The 22549-nt window shown below is 36.0% G+C and overlaps 1 protein-coding gene across 10 annotated transcripts in view; it reads right to left on the bottom strand.

Annotated features, from left to right (window-relative positions):
• gramd1bb (GRAM domain containing 1Bb) overlaps positions 1 to 21031 on the bottom strand; it is a 180758-nt gene extending 159727 nt beyond the window's left edge. For 2 of the 10 annotated variants that reach the window (XM_048167848.1, XM_048167846.1), the window contains exon 1: positions 20737 to 21027. The gene's annotated coding sequence lies outside the window, so the exon portion shown is untranslated. Of the gene's footprint in view, positions 1 to 20736 lie in introns of all 10 variants that reach the window. The other 8 variants (XM_048167837.1, XM_048167838.1, XM_048167836.1 and 5 more) reach the window with 7 other exon arrangements.
• Positions 21032 to 22549: the final 1518 nt, after the last annotated feature.

Consider the following 22549-nt stretch of genomic DNA (forward strand, 5'->3'; position numbering starts at 1 on the left):
GTACTGCAGTTGTGGATGTTTTTCCCAGGCAGGGTTATTATAGTTAACTAAGAAAAAATAAAACTAGCTATTAAAACATTTATGCTAATCGAAATAAACCTGAATATAAGAAAAAAAAAAAAAAATTAGTTAAAAAAAAAACTTAAACTAAACGAAAACTAAATGTTGCCTTGTCGATGCCATTTCGTTTCCTCCCCTGACTTTCAACCGACGAGATCATTATCTTTTCATTAACCGACAAGGTCAAATAAAATTAGAATTAAACGAAATTACAATGAATACGTGTCTGTGACCCATTAATAAAATCCCAGGGGTTTAATTAGTTTTAGCCTACATGAACAAATAGCAGAATAAACAACAGAACATGAGGATTCATCATCATCGGGCAGCAGCGCTTCTGAAAGGAGAAATCCTATAAAAGGAATAAATAACCTATGCGCGAGATTTATTTCACCTAAATAATAAACATATTAACAAAATGAAAGGAACAAACTGCGACAAGTAAGTTATTTGAGTTTCGGTTCATTTTTGAGAAGTCCACAGAAAGGAAATTCTTTTTGCTTTCTTTATTTTACAGGCATTTTTTTCTTGTGAAATAATAGGCCTATTTAACCCTTCACAGATTCGAAATGTTACATAAATGTGACCATAAATGTCTGAGTATTTTAATTTTTTCCCGCTTTTATAAGAAAATGTAAGTGATCGCGTCGGCGCCTCACGCACACACAACATTATTTATTTTTTTATGACTGAGCACTGTTCTTAATTCACTTACCTAGCAACATCACCTAAAATATAACTAAAGCTTAAATATAATAATTCAATTTATTGCATTAGACAAATCGAATGCAAGCACATGAGAACAAATAAATAAGTCTAGGCCTACTAATAATAATTAATGCAACACATCTCAAACGAGCGTGTATAACCATGCAATATATTTGTTTATTTCGTTGTGCTAACCTTAATGTTTTTTTATGCCATTGCAGCACTTTTACATTATTTTTCTAAGTAAACATGCGCTTAAAAAACGAAAACAAAAAAACAAAAACAAAAACATGTTTGACCGTTGAGCTCGTCTCTGCTGTTTTATTTGTTTAGCTGCTTCAAGCCAAGCGCGCACTTGCAGTGTTACCAGGGCCACTTATATGCATTTTTGGGCTTGTTATTTTATTATTATTATTATTATTATTATTATTATCCTATTATTATTATTATTATTATTATTATTATTTTCCATATTAAGAGGTGAAAGCTTTAGTTCAGCTGGAATGGCCGGTGTGTCCTTTAAACGGAGAAAAGTCAGCAAATGCGGTGCTTGCGCAACAGAGGTGGCTGGAGGAATGGCCAAGCTTCATTCAGAGAGACAGATTTGTAATGCTTCCTACAATTATGAACATTTACACCTTAATTAAAGCTTCCTTTGGACAAAATAAGAATAAAGCTAAAATATTATTATCAATGTTATCCACACATAAATTATCCAGACGCTAGTCCACACGTACGTTATCCAGGCGTTTATCCACACGTACGTTATCCAGACGTTTATCCACACGTACGTTATCCAGACGCAAAGTAAAAAATATACTTTCTCAACTACGTCGCCGCCATCGCCGCCACGCACTTTGAGCGCAGCTCCAACACGTGACCGTGACGTTTAACGTCTCATATCTGACGTCTGACGCCTGAATACTATGGGATTTTGGCCAGACGGCTGGCGTGCGTATACACGTTAGTTCTCCTCTCAGTTTGCTTATCAATCATCACATTTTGTTGAAGTCACCCCTCATATTAGCCAGCTGAAAACGCTAGGCGCTCTGCTTAAAACGTCCGTCTGTGAGCGCGCTGTGAGCCGTGAGAGCGCTTCTGCAGCGCAGCGTTTTTTTTCCGCTGAGACGCTTTGTTGCTATGATACGGAATATCCATGTCACTGTTTACTTGTAAATGATTTTGCAGGAATTTGTTTCAGCCTTAGGCCGTGTGTCAATTTAGCACCATTTCGCTGTAAATGTATGAACTAACTCACGATTGTAACCGATAGGCGTGGTTTGGGCGTGGCCTCGCAAGGGCAGCGAAACAAGTGCATTCTGGGAGTTGTTGTCTTTCATCCACATTAGTCAAAAATACATTTTCTGCCTTTTCTCAGTCTAGAAAGCTCCAAATTCAAAAATAATTTCACAGTTCTACTACATAAATGACCAATTTTAAATACACATTCATCTTTCCAGGGGTGAAGTACTCCTTTAAGTACAATACTCATTGATCTTCAAATTCAAAAGGTTTTCACCCCCTGGCTCTTAATGCACCGTGTTTCCTTCTGCTGCATTCACACTTGCCCAAACGAACTGCACCAAGGGGGACAACAAACTCTAGTGCGATTCAACCGAACTGAATGAGGCAGGTGTGAAAGCACCCTGATTTCACTTACTGTTTTTTATTATTATTTCAGAAACCTTGCACTTCTCCACTGTTAATTTTTTTTTGATAAATATCAAACATTAAATGTTCAACCTTACGTTACATTTTCAGAAACTCTATAGCATTCATTGTGACTAATGCCTGGTTCAGACTACACGATTTTTTTTGTCTGTTACAATAGCGTGTCAGATTACGCGATTTTGACTCCAAAAATCTTGTCGTGTCCTGGACTTGAAACATGTCAGACTACACATTGCTACGCGACCAAATGTCGCTTGTTGTCACGACGCGCGTGAGAAACAAGAGCGTAAACAATGACTGAAGCGACGTGTTTTGTACTGGCTGTCTTATGTTTAGAAAAGCGCAAAAAAGAAAGAAAACCCGAACATGGACACGTCCCTGGCTTGCTCGAAGAGGACAGTATGGGCTGTCAATCCTCCAAAGAGAACTTGAGGTAAAATATCGTTCTTTTCATATTAAATATTTTGTTATTAGCCAGTAGTAAAAGCTTGCCATAAGTTACAGCTAATTTCAGTACTCACCGGGTTGCTGAAGGGCTTCCGCTATCGTTCGCCAGCATTTTTCTTTCTTTAATCTGTCGTGGTGGTCCCTCGATGAGACATCGTACAGGCAGGAGTACTGTTGCCACAGCTCCACGAACTTTTCCTCCATTTCGTAATTCCACCTAGCCGCACCATCATCTCTCTTGCGTTTCGCCATGTTTGAAAGTTGTGTACAAAAAGCGTCTGTGCTCCGATTGGTCAGCGTCACCCAAAAAATTCAACATGCTAGTCTTTCTGCAGTGACGTTGTGAACTATCGAAGACGCGGTTTCGGTTGTCGTATATTATGACACACTATATGAGATGAAATGATCAATTCTTGCGTCCCAACGTCCATTGTCGTTTACGAATCCCTACGACACCTTACGTCAAACGGATCGTGCCAGATTCGGGCTAAAATCGTGTAGTCCAGGTATAAAAAGCTCCACCCCTGTTGCTAAGGTAGAGTTACAGTTACAGTTTTTAAGGCGGGGCTTAGTGAAGGGTCAGCAACTGATCTGCAGCAACAATACCATTATCTAGAATGATCTAGTCTTTTATTTGCCCAGCCATTGTGCTAAATCACTAAAACGTCCCTCACGTAACTAAAAAAATATCATTTGAAATTGTAGATAAAACAAAGATTATTGGAGTATGGTTTAAGAAAATGCCATTTTAGTCTTTCTACTTCAAAATGTCTTGTTTAATTGTGTTATTTGCCGTTTCTTTGTAATTTGTGAAATTATTTGTTTCAAAGGAAATCCTACACCATTTTGTTCAGTGTAAATTATATCCAATTAAACATTGTCTGTGTGAAATTAACTGGTTTTTCAGCACTTGAAGGCTTGTTCATGCTTCATTGTGAAGTAAAAAATTGTCAAATGCAACTGAATGGAATTTGATGATGCTCATTATTCAAGGATGAGGTTTTCTTTTGCGACACATCATGCTTGCTGAACAAGTGAAGACAGATTGTATTTTTTCAGTGGTCTTTCTAATAAGATTTGCCATGTTCTTTCAGAGGGAATTCTCAGAGAAAAGAAAAGCATACTGACACTCGTAATGAATCTGGGAAGATTTCTGTAAGCCTAACAGTCCTGAGAGGAACCTGGCAATGACAGTCTATAAGTGAAGGAAACTGAGGAGCGACATCATTAAATGTTGGAAAAGTCACTTGTATGTTGTTCACTTGTAAAACGCTAGCTAGGGAAATGTAAGCTATTTTTAGATGAGACTATTTATTTCCGCCTATAACTGAGCAGGTTGGTAGTGCTCATTAAAGCATTCAGCCTTTCAGCTGAGTTCATCTTCATCACGCTGCCATGTGACAGGAATTTTCCAGAAGTTTCCCAGACGTTAACTGTGTTCAGCAAAGCATGAAGCTTCTCTGTGCTTATGACAAACATCACTGTCAAGCCAGAGTCAGTATATTCACACCTTCAGGAGTACTGCTTCCATTTAATGTCATTCAGCTTCAGCATCTTTAGTGAGCTGTATAGATGGCATCACAAAAAAAATTGACATTCTGCCACTATTTACTCATCCTCATGTTGTTCCAAAGCTGTAGTGTTTTTCATTGAACACAAAAGGAGAACTTCATAAAGGATTAGTTCACTTCAGAATTAAAATTTCCTGATAATTTACTCACACCCAAGTCATCCAATATGTTTATGTCTTTCTTTCTTCAGTCGAAAAGAAATTAAGGTTTTTGAGGAAAACATTCCAGGATTTTTCTCCATATAGTGGACTTCAACAGTTACCAATGGGTTGAAGGTCCAAATGTCAGTTTCAGTGCAGCTTCAAAGTTCTCTACACGTTCTCAGACAAGGAATAAGGGTCTTATCTAGCAAAACGATTGGTAATTTTCTAAACAAAAATAAAATAAAAATGTATATACTTTTTAACCACAAATGCTCATTTTGCACTGCTCTGCAATGCGCCACAGATTACGTAATCATGTTGAAAAGGTATGTACCGAGTGTTTACAAAGCGAACGTGCAAAGTCAAACGGCCATTTTTTTTAGAAAATGACCAATTGTTTCGTTAGTTAAGACCCTTATTCCTTGTCTGGGATTGTGTAGAGCCCTTTGAAGCTGCACTGAAACTGTCATTTGGACCTTCAACCTGTTGGTAACTGTTGAAGTCCACTATATGGAGAAAAATCCTGGAATGTTTTCTTCAAAAACCTTTCTTTTTTTTTTTTTTCAACTGAAGAAAGAAAGACTTGGATGACATGGGCGTGAGTAAATTATCAGGAAATTTTAATTCTGAAGTGAACAAATCCTTTAAGCATTTTTACAGAGCTCTTTTCTATACAAAAACAGTTCATAATGACCATGTCAGTTAAACGGCAAAAATTACCATGAAATCTCCATAAAAGCTGTCCATATTTTTAGTGAACTATATGTCAAGCTTTGTGTGAGAAACAGGCCGAAAATTCTTATTTGATGATGTTTCTCTGAGATCTAATTCATTTTCTTCACTCCCAATGGCTGAAGTTGTTGTTTTTTCTTTCTTTGTCTTTGTTTTTGTTTGTTTTTTGCCCTCAAGTCTGAGGGAAGAAAATCAGTGGCAAAAAAATATGCAAATTGTTTGGGGATAGGAAATCATAAAATCTGTTATTGCTGCACAATTTTTGTGCAGCAAAAAAACCCTTCACAGATTCATAAAAGCCAAATGTGACACCTGTTCAAGATTTGACAGCTGACCGAGGGGAAGTTTATCAGTGAAAAATGAAATATAGCGCATTCAAGTCAGATGAACCACTTTTATGGTCCTTTTTTTAGCTTCCCAAACTATAAACATTCATTATATGGAAACAAGCGGCATGAGGATTAAAAAAATATATATATATATAATGTGGACATAATTTCTTAAAAGTACCACATTAAACTGAGAAAGGCACAAAGGAAGCCATTTCTGCAAATTTGCATTTTTAGGACCATTGGAAAGCAATTTCCAAAGACAAAACATATTGAGGAATCCTTGACAGACACAACAACATGCTTGTTTTGCAAATGACATTTATTTGTCTGGTTCATAAGAGGTTTTAGAAGCACAATGCTGTTCAACTGCCTCCTGAGGTCTTGTGGGGGCCAGAGAGAGAGAGGCTTCCCGGGCTAATAGGTAGGAAAATACCAGGTATGCCTGTCTTTGGGGACTCGTTGCCATAACAACCTCAGGTTTCCATACAGCCGAAACAGGAATGGTACTCATGACCTTGTCTTGGAAACTCAAATTAGACCCTACACTATCTTAAGCTCTCAGATCTCTCCTGAAGATGCTCATGTTGAGTCAGGCTTAAATGTTCAAACCAATCAAGCAGTACACAAGAAAAAATGACATTCCTTCTATAGGCCCTGGTGCTGTTCAGTTAAAGGAGACCTATTATGCTCCTTTTACAATATGTAATATAAGTCTCTGGTGTCTCCAGAATGTATCTGTGAAGTTTCAGCTCAAAATCCCCCAAAGATCATTTATTATAGCTTTGCCGCTATTTGGGTGTGAGCAAAAACATGCCGTTTTTGTTTGTGTCCCTTTAAATGAAAATGAGCTGCTGCTCCCGGCCCCCTTTCCAGAAGAGGGCGGAGCTTTAACAGCTCGCATTTTGGTTGCACAACAACAACAAAGCTGGAGAATCTCACGCAGCCAAAATGAGGATTGTCAGTAACGGTGTTCAACCTTACATTGTTCAAACCGGAGTCGACACTGATGGAGAGACTCAGGAAGAAGTTACAACTTTTAGAATGAAACTGGACGTTTCTGAACGGTTAGTGGATAAATTTATGTAGTTGCTGTGGAGTTGATTCAACTCATCGACTAGCATGTGCCGTCATGTTCATCTTTTGTGCAAATTCCGCTATGAATTGACCCTCGTTTGTGAAGCAGTCCGGCGTAAAATGACGGCATGTCAACAACACTCTACTACAGCAACTCTTCCTCTTCTCTAAAGCAGCCCAACATGGACTCACCCCCTTTGTTGCGAGTTCTCGGGGGCAGGTTTATGTAAATTTTAGGGTTAGTGATGTCACCAACCCAGGAAGAAGCTCATTGTAGTCCCCACCAGCCTTTTGTTGTAGTCTTTCAAAAGTGATTTCTGTAAAAGAAAATATATCCCTTTGCATTGAACTTTGAGCGTCGTAACTTTGCAGACGGCAACATTACACACTAACTAACGATAAAAAAGTGAAATCAAATTCAACCAACCCTTTAAATAGGAGTGCAAATGCATTGGACATTGTGCTTCATGGCCTAATATATGGCCACTACATCCGCATGGCCTTGTTGAGAATTTACAAACTGGAATTACTGGAATAGTCAAATCTGTAGGGACCTATGAAATCAAAACCAAACTTTTACTTTAGCGGGATGTAGTGAAGATGTTGTATTTGAGTTTCTGTATCTGATGATAGTTTTATTAAAATAAAATGGATAGAAGATTTAGATAGAAGTCTTTTTTGCTTTTTTAAAGGTCCCGTTCTTCGTGATCCCATGTTTCAAACTTTAGTTAGTGTGTAATGTTGTTGTTAGTGTATAAATAAAATCTGTAAAATTTTAAAGCTCAAAGTTTAATGCCAAGCGAGATATTTTATTTAACAGAAGTCGCCTACATCGAACGGCCAGTTTGGACTACATCCCTATACTTCCTTCTTTAATGACGTCACTAAAACAGTTTTTTGACTAACCTCCGCCCACAGGAATACACAAGAGTTGCGTTTGTAGAGTGTGTTTGTCGCCATGTCGTCGAAACGCTGTTATTTTCATCCCGCAGTCCAATCACCGGGTCTGATTCCGGCTCAAATTGATAGGGTAAAATTAAAGACATGTTTACAATAACACTGAGCGCGTGCATCTCCACGTTATGGTAAGAGGCGTGACCTTTCCGGGCAAGGTTCGCTAAGCTGCTGTCGAATCACAACACAGGAACCGCTGACACATTTAGAACTCGTTACGTATTTCTGAAGGAGGGACTTCATAGAACAAGGAAGTCATCAGCCCGTTTTTATGACAGTGGAAACAGCGGTATACAGATAAGTAAATTATGTGAAAAATACTGTGTTTTTTTACATGCGAAACATGAACACATGTTATATTGCACACTATAAACACAATTAAAGCTTCAAAAAACCACGAAAAACAGGACCTTTAATATTCACAGACACTAGTTCATACCACAATTTAAGTGTACGGCCCTGCTTTTTATTATTCATCCAAATTTTGCCAAATTCTGTGGATTCTGTGATTCAGTTCACATTTTCTGCATCTCTGAAATCATAGAGCCCTAAGTCTGTTAACTATAAAGAGGTGTCCAAGTACTTTTGGTCACGTACTGTAAGTCACAAATTGTGTTTTGGAAATATTTCATAATCTGATATCTAGTTAATTGTTGTGGAAGAAATCCCACTTAGCTGTTGCTAAAGCAACTGATGTTCACTCTAGAATGCACACATGAATCCAATTACAGACAGATAAAGATTCACATAGTGAAAATGCTGCTAAACATGTAGTGTGAATAAATTTCCCTTGAGCGGACATGGATATCTTCTCTTGACCAGATTTTTTACATTTAAAGAACACTTAATTATCCCATTACTGGAAAGGACAGGCATTTAACTCATTCAGTCAGGCGTAGCATTGCATCTAAGTGGCTCTATGATTGATATAATGAAAACTTACAGATGGTTGAACTATTCTCTTCTTTTCCAGCAGGACATGAGGGACAGTGGTATTTGATGCTGAAACATTTCCAATAAAGCTATTTTCAAAAGAAACATTCATGGATTTTACAGTACAGATCTCAATAGAATCTAATGATCTGATAAATACACAGCAGTACATTGAGTTTTAAGTAGACTGTTGGTACGAAGGAAGAGTAGATGGGGAAAAAAAAAAAAAAAAAAAAACTTTAAAGGAGAAATTGACATTCTGGTCAATAATCTATTAGAAAGAAAACATGTTGACATTTAATAACTAAACAGGATTGCACAGCATGCCTCCCTTAATACTAATCTCTCCTCTGATCGCAGCAAAGCCTAAAAAATATGTTCCTCATTTTCCACAAACCAGTAGATCATGTACACCATGAAATAGCTAATATCTGAATATTATATATGTACTAATATAAAATTAGTACATTATGGTTGATAAAAAATGATTTAGTCTAAATAAATTAAAAATAAAACATTAAAAAAATAAAATTGATCATTTTAAATACTACAAGTGAATTTAGGCATCACAACATATAATTAGAGATGCACAGATACTAAACTTCAAAATTTATCTTTTTCAGAATGATATCTGCTGATATCGATAGTTTGATTTTTTTTGAGGAAAACATATCTTTCCCAACTAATGCTGTAAACTATACAAGGAACCTTCTGATTTGGTACATTGCTGTAATATTAGAGGTTAAAATTAACAACTATTAACAAACTATTATATTCAACAATATTAATTTAATTTAATTTAATAATTTAAAGATTTAGCAATAATAATAAAAATCATCCAAAAACAAACAAAAAAAAATCTCTATGATCTCTGATCTCTGTGTGTGCCTTCCTTATTATCTAGACGTCAGCTGTTCATTATGCAGGTCATTGTGCTACAGAAGGCCGTGAGGGATATTATTTAATAAGAAGTAATAAACTGAATACAGAATCAATTACAGCTCCCTTGGCTGATGGCGATGATGGCATTCCCTTCCTGTTAATGTCTCAAAATAGCCGTACTCTGAATGCTAACAGGGAATAGTCACTCCAGTGACATACAATGCCAAAAAAAGTATTTTTTATTTTTTTTATTTTGTAAAAACAAAATTATTTAACAATTTTAATGAGTTCTGTACAAAATCTTGCACATTGAGTTGTGGGTGCTCAAAATCCATCTGTGCATCCTCACATGAGACACTGTCAATCCTGGGATTTTGTGGGTCAGTGAATAGATGCTTGAATTAGATAATAATGTCAATAATGGCCTGCTGGTCAAGAGGTAAGTATTGTGTATTTGAAGGGCTTTGGTTCAAAGGCCATTTCCCCCTTTTCAGCAAAAGAAAGGCTTAAAGTCAGTTTTTTGATAAAAGCAGCTACTGAAGGACAACTTGATGTTAGCTATTTGATTCTTTACAGTGATTACACAACTTTACCCTGGTCTATTCAGAATCATTGAAATACAAATTTCTATTCTGAATTATTTAAGACAGTATTGTTGCTTTTACCAAATATATATAAAATATTTTTTCTTTCTTTTCTTACTCTGACGGTATATTTCTTGCGCTTGCAAATGATGCACTGTCAATACTCAGGGGTCAAAGGTGAGGAGGAGAAATAAGGAGAAAGACAAGGAAGGAGACAAGTAATAGATGGTGTGCCTATCTCTGACCCTGGTTTCCAGAAGGTGTTCTTTCTATCATTGTCAGTTCTCTAAAAATGTTCAAATTCCATTCAGCATGTTCTGGCAGACTGGCAGAGGACAAATGCATCATGCCAATGCGTCCACTTCATTGGCCAAAGCCTGGTCGGTTTGGCCAAAAACAACATGACGCAGTCAAACAGATAAACCACATACTAATGCATATGCATATGTGTTTAACTAATGATTCCTTAAACACACACAATAAGTAGCCAATGCTGAGTGCTGTGTGCTGAGTAGTATTGTATAATGCATGATAATATCAATATATATCGCATATCTCATATATATATATATATATATATATATATATATATATATATATATATATATATATATAATATAATTATATATAAACAACTTTACATAATTGATGTTTGTTTGGCCCAGACAGATTGGGCCAAAACATATCCTTTACATTTAACAATTTAATACCTTGGTACCTTTAAAAAAAAAAAAAAGAAAGAAAAAAAAATTCCCATAAAATATTATATACTGCCTGGCAACTATGTGTTTTTATCATAGTTGTCTTTGCACATTACACTGAGATTGGAGAACACACCAGGTTTAAGTACCATTTTCTAAGAGGAACGCAATTACTGCAAAAACTGTGCTGTAAGACTTTCTCTGTCACTAAATAAAGGTAAAGTAGTGGCAATCTTGCACTAGAGCACCATGATTTGACCTCTGTAACCTCTGTCTGTCTTAGTTATGTCATTCAGACTCACAACCTATAGATGCAGCAAAAAATCAATAAGCCAACATCACACTCTCTTTGTCCTGTTAAGTGAACAATCTGCACCAAGACAAGGAATGAATGGCACAGTTTATGTTATTCAATCTGCCATATGGTAACAGGGGCGTGAAGCAGACCTCATTATACACCTGAGACTATCTAGTTAGAGAGAGAGAGAGAAAGCAAAAAGGTGGGCGAGGAGATTTCTGAAAAAGAACATGAAAGAGATGAAGAGATGTTGTTGGGGGAAGGAAAATAGCAGAGGAAGAGAGAAAACAGGAGGGAGCAGAGAACTATCACACACCAGATTCACATCCATTGAACAATAAATGTTTGTAGAATCTCTCTAGATACCAGTGACATTACAAAGAGAGATACACATCAAGAACAGATTTATTTCAGACAGTATTTCCACCTTAAGTCCACATAACTGTAAAACTCTTAATGCACATCCCTGGTGTCATTGTACAAAATTCACTGATGCACAGAAAAAACTGCTTCTATTAAACTTTTATCAAAAAGCTTATGGAATTTTCCCTTTTGAACCTCTCCACTTCAAACACTAACATTTTTCATGATCCACTCAACTCCCAGTTTCACCCTATTCTTTCTCATTGAATTCCTTTTCACCCAGAAATACAACAAATTACACAACTAAAGCTGTTGCAAATGGCATTTCACAATGACTCCAAAGGAAAATCCCGTCTTATCCTGTGCTATTCAAAAACAGTGGTACAAGTAGACCTGTGCATTTCAGGCAGATTTGTCCCAGTGTCCAGTTGCTTTCTAAAACAGAAGACAAGTTTCCATGTACAACACTAAAACATAAGGTCATTAATAAAAAAATCCAGTTCACATTGCACTATTTTTATTCACTACTGACATGAAAATGTAAACAAAACATGCAGACTGAATAATTTATTGTTTGTTTTCTAAAATATGTTTTTTAAAACATGCTGCGAATTGTATTCCAAAACATTCCCTATGTAATGCAATTATAAGTGCAGAAAGCAATTTCTGAGAAATCGTTAAAAGTGTATATTATATATGTATGTTATATTCCAAGTTGTGTTTAGGTAAAAATAGCAACAGGGTAGCATCAGTAACTCACTGAGTGCAACCATTTGACGTCATCGACGTACAAACCCGATTCCAAAAAAGTTGGGACACTGTACAAATTGTGAATAAAAAAGGAATGCAATAATTTACAAATCTCATAAACTTATATTTTATTCACAATAGAATATAGATAACATATCAAATGTTGAAAGTGAGACATTTTGAAATGTCATGCCAAATATTGGCTCATTTTGGATTTCATGAGAGCTACACATTCCAAAAAAGTTGGGACAGGTAGCAATAAGAGGCCGGAAAAGTTAAATGTACATATAAGGAACAGCTGGAGGACCAATTTGCAACTTATTAGGTCAATTGGTAACATGAGGAGAGAAATCTCCACTGCATCACATACAGGAATGCTACTGTAATGGAAATCACAACATGGGCTCAGGAATACTTACAGAAAACATTGTCGGTGAACACAATCCACCGTGCCATTCGCCGTTGCCGGCTAAAACTCTATAGGTCAAAAAAGAAGCCATATCTAAACACGATCCAGAAGCGCAGGCGTTTTCTCTAGGCCAAGGCTCATTTAAAATGGACTGTGGCAAAGTGGAAAACTGTTCTGTGGTCAAATGAATCAAAATTTGAAGTTCTTTTTGGAAAAATGGGACGCCATGTCATCCGGACTAAAGAGGACAAGGACAACCCAAGTTGTTATCAGCGCTCAGTTCAGAAGCCTGCATCTCTGATGGTATGGGGTTGCATGAGTGCGTGTGGCATGGGCAGCTTACACATCTGGAAAGGCACCATCAATGCTGAAAGGTATATCCAAGTTCTAGAACAACATATGCTCCCATCCAGACGTCGTCTCTTTCAGGGAAGACTTTGCATTTTCCAACATCACAATGCCAGACCACATACTGCATCAATTACAACATCATGGCTGCGTAGAAGAAGGATCCGGGTACTGAAATGGCCAGCCAAGAATGGGACAACATTCCTATCCCTAAACTTGAGCAACTTGTCTCCTCAGTCCCCAGACGTTTGCAGACTGTTATAAAAAGAAGAGGGGATGCCACACAGTGGTAAACATGGCCTGGTCCCATGGCCTTATCATTGCATTCTGTTTTTATTCACAATTTGTACAGTGTCCCAACTTTTTTGGAATCAGGTTTGTAGAATACACTGTGCACCTAAACAAAATGGCACCCCCCATTGTCCAAATATGTAATGTATTTTTTAAATAAAATATCTTTCATGGGTTTTCTACTACATATTTCAGTAAGAGACATAATTTACGTTATATGAAGCCATACAGGTCTTAATACCAGGGTTTCCCTTTAAACACCTCTGATTGGCTATTGTGTTCAAGCACTCAACAGATATGTCTGTGATGGGCTACAATGATCAACACTTCAAAAACATGTTGTAAATGGCCATCTTTGATGCTCTTCACCGAGTGCTTACACAGATACACACGGGAGCGTTTGAAAGCAGGCATCTATCAGTGGATGTATTAGGGATAGACGCCTGCTTTCAATAACCCTGTGTGTATCTATGTATGGTACATATACAAGTTTCTTTTTATAGCACCTTCAGTTTCAGTTTCACTTTAAATAAATTCACTTAGGCTTGCCGTTTATATGAAATGTTTTTTATAATGAATGCCACTATAATTTATGTTTGCTCTGTTCCGAATACCTTTAATTAAATGGTTTGTTATGGAGTGAGAGAAATTAAAATACATGTTTATAGTGTTAATATTTGTAACTGTTTCATTTTATTTATCTGTATTTTACATTATGTCTGAATGTAATAATGAAATGTGACTTACACCGATAAAATACACAGATGCAACTCATCTGTGCTTATTTTTTTCTCAACAATGCAATTTTTACCCGGTGCAAGAAAATACGATAATATGGTTTTGATTGAAGTGTTTATGACCTTATTAAGCTTAACTGGATTAAAAGTGTGCATGGAAACACACTCAGTGTCTCAAAACAAGATTAATATTTTATATTTAGAATGTTCTGATACAAAATAGAACAACACTAATCAGCATCATCATCACTCAAGTACATTGAAGTGCTTAGAAAGACGAAAGACGTACAGTACTCAAACGCTGATGAGTTCCCTTTTGTTGTTTTATCATCATGCAACCACTGTTTTGTTAGCAATAGCATGTCAGAAACATACAGAAGCGATCCCAACACCATCTTCCTTACTTCTGACTGGATGCAGCTTAGAAACTACAGACAGACACCATTATCCATCATTGTAAATTATGAATGAGGCCTTTGATGGCTGTTCCTGTTGTGGAACGAAACCATCCCTGCAGTGTATATCTTGGTGGACGATAGCTAGCATTAGTGCGTGAAAAGAAGGAGACTTTCTATTCATTGATCTCATGGAATAACCAGTGTACACAAATCACAGACTGTGTTCTTGTATTTAACGGCTTAGCGGCACACAACAACTCGCTGAGGAAGAGGGCGCACTTTCACGGCTACTTAAAGGATTAGTTCACTTTGAAATGAAAATTACCCTAAGCTTTACTCACCCTCAAACCATCCTAGGTGTATATGGATATATACTTGTTAAATATGGATATTTTTCTTACACAAATGCATCGCTTCGCTTCAGAAGGCCTTTATTAACCCCCCGGAGCCGTGTGGAGTACGTTTATGATGGATGGAAGCACTTTCTTGAGCTTCATACTCGTTGGTCCCGTTCACTGCCATTATAAAGCTTGGATGCTTCAGGATATTTATTAATATAACTCAGATTATGTTCATCAGAAAGAAGAAAGTCATATACACCTAGGATGGCTTGAGGTTGAGTAAAGCTTGGGGTAATTTTCATTTCAAAGTGAACTGATCCTTTAAGACTTGCTAATGGCTGGTTGGTCCCAGGGGGAGGATTTCTTGCAAATGCTCCAGGTCTTCATAAGTGCGAACAGCACTTTTCCCATGTGAAATTACTGATTAAGGCACAACCACCTTCTCAAATTAATTAACACGACATGAGGTAGCACTTTATCTTGTTTATCAGAGTAACCAATGTTAAAGTCAACATCAAATCAAAATTTGACTTCCTTAATACAAGTTTCTGATCTCATCATGAACAACTCAATATATTCCATAAGAAAACAAACATACATAAATAAGAAACACAAATAAATAAATAGGCTACATTTTTGGTTACACTTTATTTTGATTAAACATTCTACTAACTATAAGTAACTTTGCATCTACATGTCAACTACTGAACAGAGTATTAGTAGACTGTCTACTCAATATCTGCTGCTAACACTTTATTTTGATAAAGAAACTTTGCTGTAAAACATTTTCAGCTGGTTAAACTTAAAAATGAAAGTTCACCTGCTGCCTTAAAAATGTGAGTTAATTCAACTTGAAAATAACCTTTGTTTCAACTCACAAATAGTCAAGACAATGCATTATTTTAGGTTAAAAATTAAAGTAATGCATTGTCTTGACTATTTGTGAGTTGAAACAAAGCTGCAAGTTGAGTTAACTCACTTTTTTAAGGCAGCAGGTGAACTTTCATTTCTAAGTTTAACCAGCTGAAAATGTTTTACAACTTACTAACACCTAACGCTAAAATAACAGTCTAAACCTCTAATGAGAGTAAGTTGACATGTACTTGCGCATGTAGTTTCAAAGTTACACTCTAAAAACTATTTCAGGGGACCTTTAGTCATTACTTAAATATATATATTGTTGTGAAATAAAAAATCAAGTTCTGAAATGCTGTTAGATTTTTTACTTGTAATTGTTATTTTATTGAGCTTGGATGACACACAAATTATGCCTATTGATTCGATATATACTATCATGACTTGTCATAGTTTAACATTTTCAGTTAATCAAAAATGTATTTAATTTTAAGTTCTGTTAATGTAAAATACAATCTGATGACGTGTAAACGTGTTTCATTGTTTTGAGTTGTATAAACACTTCTTTTAATTTAGACGAACTTAAGTTAAGTGAAACTGGGCTGGGATTTATATTTCCCATCATGCTTTGCCCATGGCACTTGAAAGGGAGAGTAAATGCTAAAATTAAGTGTTATATAATGTTTTTTGCACAAGATTAATGGTAAAGGAGATTTAGCAGTAATTAGTGTTTTGTTATGCTAATTTAGAAGAGTTTCTGTTAATGTGGGTTTTTGGAGATTTACCATCATGGTGACAAGCGGTGCTTGGTAAGTTCATGTTACAAATGCGTTTTATTGTGTCCAAAAAGCGTCTTCACCTTACTTAAAACATTATGTTGGATCAACTTAAATAGTTGCATTCATGTTGACAATTATTGAGTTCATGTTACTTAGAAATGCGTTTTATTGTGGCAAAAAAACGTCTTCACCTTACTTAAAACATTCTGTTGGATCAACTTAAATAGTTGCATTCATGTTGACAATTATTGAGTTCATGTTACTTAGAAATGTGTTTTTATTGTGGCAAAAAAAAAAAAAATGTCTTCACCTTACTTAAAACATTATGTTGGATCAACTCAAAATATTGCTTTGAATTAATGTAATTCTCCCAATTGGCTTAAGTTAAAAATTCTAGTGGAAAACGTTAACATTTTTTTTTTTTTTTTTTTTTTTTTGTTGAACCAATGTTTTATTTTTTAGAGTGTACTTACAGTTAGTTGAATGTCTAAAGCGGACGATCAAAATAAAGTGTAGGCTAACCTAATTTTTTGCTTCATTTTGTAACAACTTGCTTTACTTCTGAAACAATTTTCCTTCATGGATAATGTCATCAAGCCCTCTTATTTTTGAACCCCTACAATAATGTCAAACAGAGATCACTTTTCATGATCCAATCTTTTTTTTTTTAATCAATCTATAATGTTTTTTTTTTTTTTTTCTAATTGAATATCCTGTTTAAGTCTGAAATACATCACATTACTTAAATAAAATTGGTTGAAAATGCTGTTTCATGCAGACTGAATTAGCTTTTTCCCAGATTGTCTACACTGAAAAAAACTGGTGATAGAAAACAATTTTCATACAGAATTTGCTAGTTTTCACAATTTCAATTACAACGAAACAGCAAGCAACACACTGAATTAAATGTGAAAATTTTGAATTAGAAGAACTGAAATAGTATTTACTCCAATAATCTTTGTTTTATTTATAACTCAGAAGAATCATTTCTTGCTGTGTAGTCAGTATCGTGTGGCTTTGGAAATGCACCCACATTCTTTCCATGATTATAATGTTGGCGCACAAAAGTGGGTGGATTATTTCTTAATAATTACTCATGTCTGACATGACATTCCACATCCTAAGCTAAGAAAAGAATCACAAAGGTGTACAATCGGAGGTGCTTAGTTCAGTCTGAGGATAAAACATCTCATCATCTTCCGTCTCCTCAGGCAAACTGCCAGTGTGTGTTTCTGATGTAACTGAACGGAAACTGTAATGCATTTCAGAATCAAAACCTGTTCTTCCCATGGGGAATAACCTGCATTTAATACTTCTGTCCTCGTCTGTTGAATTGGTTTATAGGTTTTTGTTTCTGGAAGCATTTCTGCTGACCTTATTTCACACTACAATAAGTCATTAATTTATTCATTTTATTGGTGCCGCTCTGAAGCGATATCACTGTGCCCTGAGCCCAGGCCACTTTCCTGAGAGTTTATTTACATAGAAGCGGCATTCAACACAGTTGAGTTATGATCGCTCTGGGGTTGGAAAGCAAAGGACGATGACTCTTAGACTGTCCCCGCAGCAGGAGACTTAACCCTAATGGATTTTCCTCTCTGCATCGCTCCTGTCCTCCATCTATTTCCCCTCTCAGTGCTCATTACAGCTCTTCTCATTACACATGAGGAGAAGAGATAGAGTTAGACAGATGCATTCAATACTACAAATGTCTCGCACATACTTCATGATGCGTTTTCATCCACATGCTGATGTTATCCACATGCTAAATTAATAAATAAAAATAGGGCTGTACACTTTAATCACATTATGATATGGACTAGTGCCTGTGAATATTAAAGAGCAAATAGACGGCTATTCAAATCTGAAGTCTGCGTTTTCGGCATGTCTCTGTGTGAATGAGCGGCTCGGTTTCAACTACAAACATACTGAAGCACGTGTGGTGTATTCAGTGTCTGCTGTCTCGCTATATGAGGACATGAACACATGAACTTCATCTGCAGAGCTGCACTTCACCAGCATTTCACCATTTCATTTGATAAAACTATTGTCAGATACACACAGAAACTTAAAGCTCTTCACTACATCCCGCCAAAAGATAGAAATGTATTACTATTGTACGTAAAACAAAGTAATAAAAACACTAAAATAATACAATATTTTTTTATGAAAATCCCATTGTGCATCACTTTGTATGCCACAAAATGAAAGGAACTATTCAAATTGAATTTGATTACATTTAAAAGATTAATCAATTAATGTTAAAGTTCTATGCATTCATTTGATTGCTATACTGTTTTTGATAATACATTTGTATTAATTCATAAAACAGTGAAAATTTAAACTAGACAATGCAGAATTTCTGAAGCTTTTCATAGGGCAGTTAAAATTGAAATAAATTATTAAATTGTTAAAGTTTTATGAATTCAGTTGATTATACATCCTTTTTGATTATTAAAAATTAAATAAAGCCATTAAAACATGCAGAATCCAGAAAAAATAAAATGGCAACACAGAATTTGAGGAAAAAAAATAAGCAGAATTTGAGAAAAAAAAATGCAGCCAATTCAAGAGCCGTATACAGCCAAAAATAAAAAAAAATAAAATAAAATAATGGCATCAGCTGTTTGTGTAAAATAGCATATTTTCTTAGCAATAGATGCTATTTACACTAAGTGAATATAGCAATATATTCTATTTACACTAAGTGACAATAGCAGCATTTTCTCAGCGATATGCTATTTACACAGTGAAAATAGCGATAAATTCTATTTACACCATGTAAAAGTATCAGTTCTTTGCAATAAGAGAAAAGATGCTATCTATACTTCATATTGGCAGATACTATTTGCACCTCAGTGTTTTTGTACATTAACAGGATGCAATAATATCATAGAGTGTAAATGATTATATTTATTACAATTATTAAATGGATGCCTTATTGGGAGAATAAAAACCCTCCATACACCTTCCCATAACCCTACCAATAGTTTTTCCACTTTTAGAACATTATTTTCATTGTTATTGAAAATAAATGCGAGCTCGGCAAAAGACGGATTCGAACCTGCGTCGATTGCGTTAAAAGCCAGATCTGCGAGCCTTACTCACTACTGCTGCGCCAAAGACGTTGAATTCCGTACATCTTTTTTAAAACTTGAGTGGTCCAACCAGACATTGGTGGGTGGAGCTAATGTAAATAGCGTTTGCCAACAAGGGATCCTATATACTGTATGCACTTATAAATGCACTATGTACTCTAATATCTAGTGTATAATTGTTATAAGGTCATTTTTAAATTCACATTGGAGTCTGATAGTCCCTCCCCCTCCATTACGTAAGGAAAGATGCGTCAGTTGAGCACATGAAGTGTCTAAGAGGCCATTCACACAGAACTCGTTTTTGCTGTTAAAAGCGCGAGATGCAGGTCAGTGGAGCAGAAAAAAAAGGCAAGGTCTGAGTGCTGCATATTTAGAGCGAAGCGTCATGCACGAGAGCAAAAAGACCCGAGACGCAAGTGCAACGGTTAAAGATGTCCATCTAGCACGTTTACAGTACATTGAAAAACAATGGAAAATAGTGCAGTGGAATGGAAAAATAAATAAATTACTGTTTTATTTCCATGTCTTTTCTAATTTATTATTTTGAGGTCTATTCTAAGCAAATATTGGTGTGTGAAGGATGTAGATCCACGTATAGACTACAATGTCTTGTGCACCACAATGATCTTTTGCACTATTTTGCCAGTCACTATTTGCACTTCTGGTTAAATACATTTCATTGGTTCTCCACTATTATGCCACACAAAGCCAATCAAGTTGAGTCAAATATAATCAAACAGCTTTTGAAACTGAAATACTTATGGGAAGCTGACCATTTCTGCTGTGTAACATGCTGTTCTCCATCTAAATCTACTTTAAACAGCACTTACAGTATGTACAGTAATAAAGAAGTTTTATTACTATGCATGCAGCTTTAATGAACTCAAATTATTTGGAATAACTGAACTTCAAAAGATTAATTTGTCTCTCTGCAAGAACATTGGAATGAACTAGTGAAGACAAAAAAAGTGATTAAAATACTGAAAAAACTAAACATACACTTTCTCTTAATTCAAAAACAACTAAATATAAAACTCATGTACAGATTATGCATCACACAAGTAATTGAAGATTCAATGGTTATTTAATAAGATCTTTACTGTCAGATGGCTGTTTCTCACTGTTATGTATGCATGTGTACACACACACACACACACACACACACACACATACATCCACACAGCATGCAGCAAGAAAAACAGTGCAAAATAAGAGAGGCAACACACAAAGCAAGACAAAAGCTTCATCCACACATTGACTCAGTGATGCTCCGTTACCTTGCAGCAGCTGAAGACAACACACTACGAGAGCGCTTCACTTTGCCATGCCATCTGCTCCGAGCACAGGGTGCAAAACCAGGACCAACTCTGTCTTCCAACTCTGACGTTCCCGTGCTCTCGCTCTCGCTCTCTCCCACTTTCGGCAGACTGACTGCTCCTGTAGGATTTGTCTGAGGAAGGAAGCTTATGGAGCTACAGTACACCTCTCTCTCTCTCTCTCTCTCTCTCCACCTTCTTTCCCCTCCTGCCGTCTTTCTTCACAGTCTTACTCCAGCTCTCCCTTCAGCTCATCGTAGCACTCTCTGTCTTGGTCTCCTCCTGTGCTCTCTATCTCTCTAACCCTCTTTCCCACCCTCATCAGATCACTGAATTGACGAATACTTCACATGCATGTTTGTTTATGGAGAAATGAGTGAGTGTGAGCACGTGTGTACTACTGGTATTCCATATTAACCCCCTGATGCATTAATTGTTAATCTTAATGGAAAACAAAAATCTTCATTTGTTTTTCAAAATAAGAATACAATCATCAGCCTTTCTTTCTTTCATTTTTCAAAATGATGTATTTTTTGAGAGAGGTAAACATCTGTCCATGTACATGTAGTGGACACACTGCATATAAACAATGTCCTTTTTAAACGAATCAGTTGAATAGACTGCATGTGTGTGTGTTTGTATGGGAGAAAGAGAGCGTGCTTTCCATAAATAGTGAAACGTAATTCTAAAACATGGAAAAAGTTTGTTATTTTTATCCTGTTGTTTGTCATATTTGTTTGCTTGGTCAATGTCTTTGTGAGTTTTGGTTCATTTTCTGTTGTAAGCTATATGGACTTTTGAAATAACTGGAATCATTTGGCGGAGTGATATGGAACTGTAATGTGGTCAAGACCTGCCCGGAACTACTTTTACTGTGCGTTTACTGGAAACAACTGATCAACCAATCAGAATCAAGCATGCAACAGCTCTGTAGCATTTACCTTTTATTTAGATTATGGGAGACACTTCCGGTTTGTGAAAGTTACAATCAAAAAGACTGAAACAAATCATTTCAAATCACAGGGCTGCTCTACAAATAATCCTTATCCATCAGTTTGACTGAATGAGCTGTAAAATTTCCTCCATGTTCTCATGTTCAGACTTCAAGAGAATAATGTAAGGCTTGGTATTTTAATGTGACGTGGTATAACAAGAATATCTATGGCAAGAGCTATTTTCAGTCGCTGCATTCTTTTCCTCATGATTATTTACTTTTTTTCCTTTGTATTTTGCTATAACTATGAAAAAGGATACTGCGCATTTGTGGTCTGCTCTCCTGATTTAATTTATGATATATCCCATTAATAATTCACTGGAATGCACTAAGAATCTCTCTTTTATGCTCCCCAAGTCCCTATGACTCTTTCCAGGGTTTTTTTTTTTTTCTTCACATGGATTGTCTCCCCGTTTCACTATTAAATCCCTATTAGCACTGTTTGAATGTTTATAATGCAGATAAATACAATATTTATCGTCTGTCAAAATGTGTGTGTGTGTGTGTGTGTGTGTGTGTGTGTGTGTGTGTGTGTGTGTGTGTTACCCCAAGCTGCCCCAGGGAGACTGATACTGTAATAACTGCACTGTAAATTATGGATAAAAGCAAGTGCTGACAGCTGCTATTTACTTTCTTACTAAATATAAATCTAAACATAAATAATATATTTAACATTGCCTATTTGCAATTAAATCCACCCTAAAACCAAATTTTTTGGCTAAAAAAAAAACAAAAAAAACATAAGATTTTTGTTTAACCAACAAACTGCATTGAGTTTAA

The sequence above is a fragment of the Megalobrama amblycephala genome, linkage group LG19 (assembly GCF_018812025.1).
Source record: "Megalobrama amblycephala isolate DHTTF-2021 linkage group LG19, ASM1881202v1, whole genome shotgun sequence".
Lineage (NCBI taxonomy): Eukaryota > Metazoa > Chordata > Actinopteri > Cypriniformes > Xenocyprididae > Megalobrama > Megalobrama amblycephala.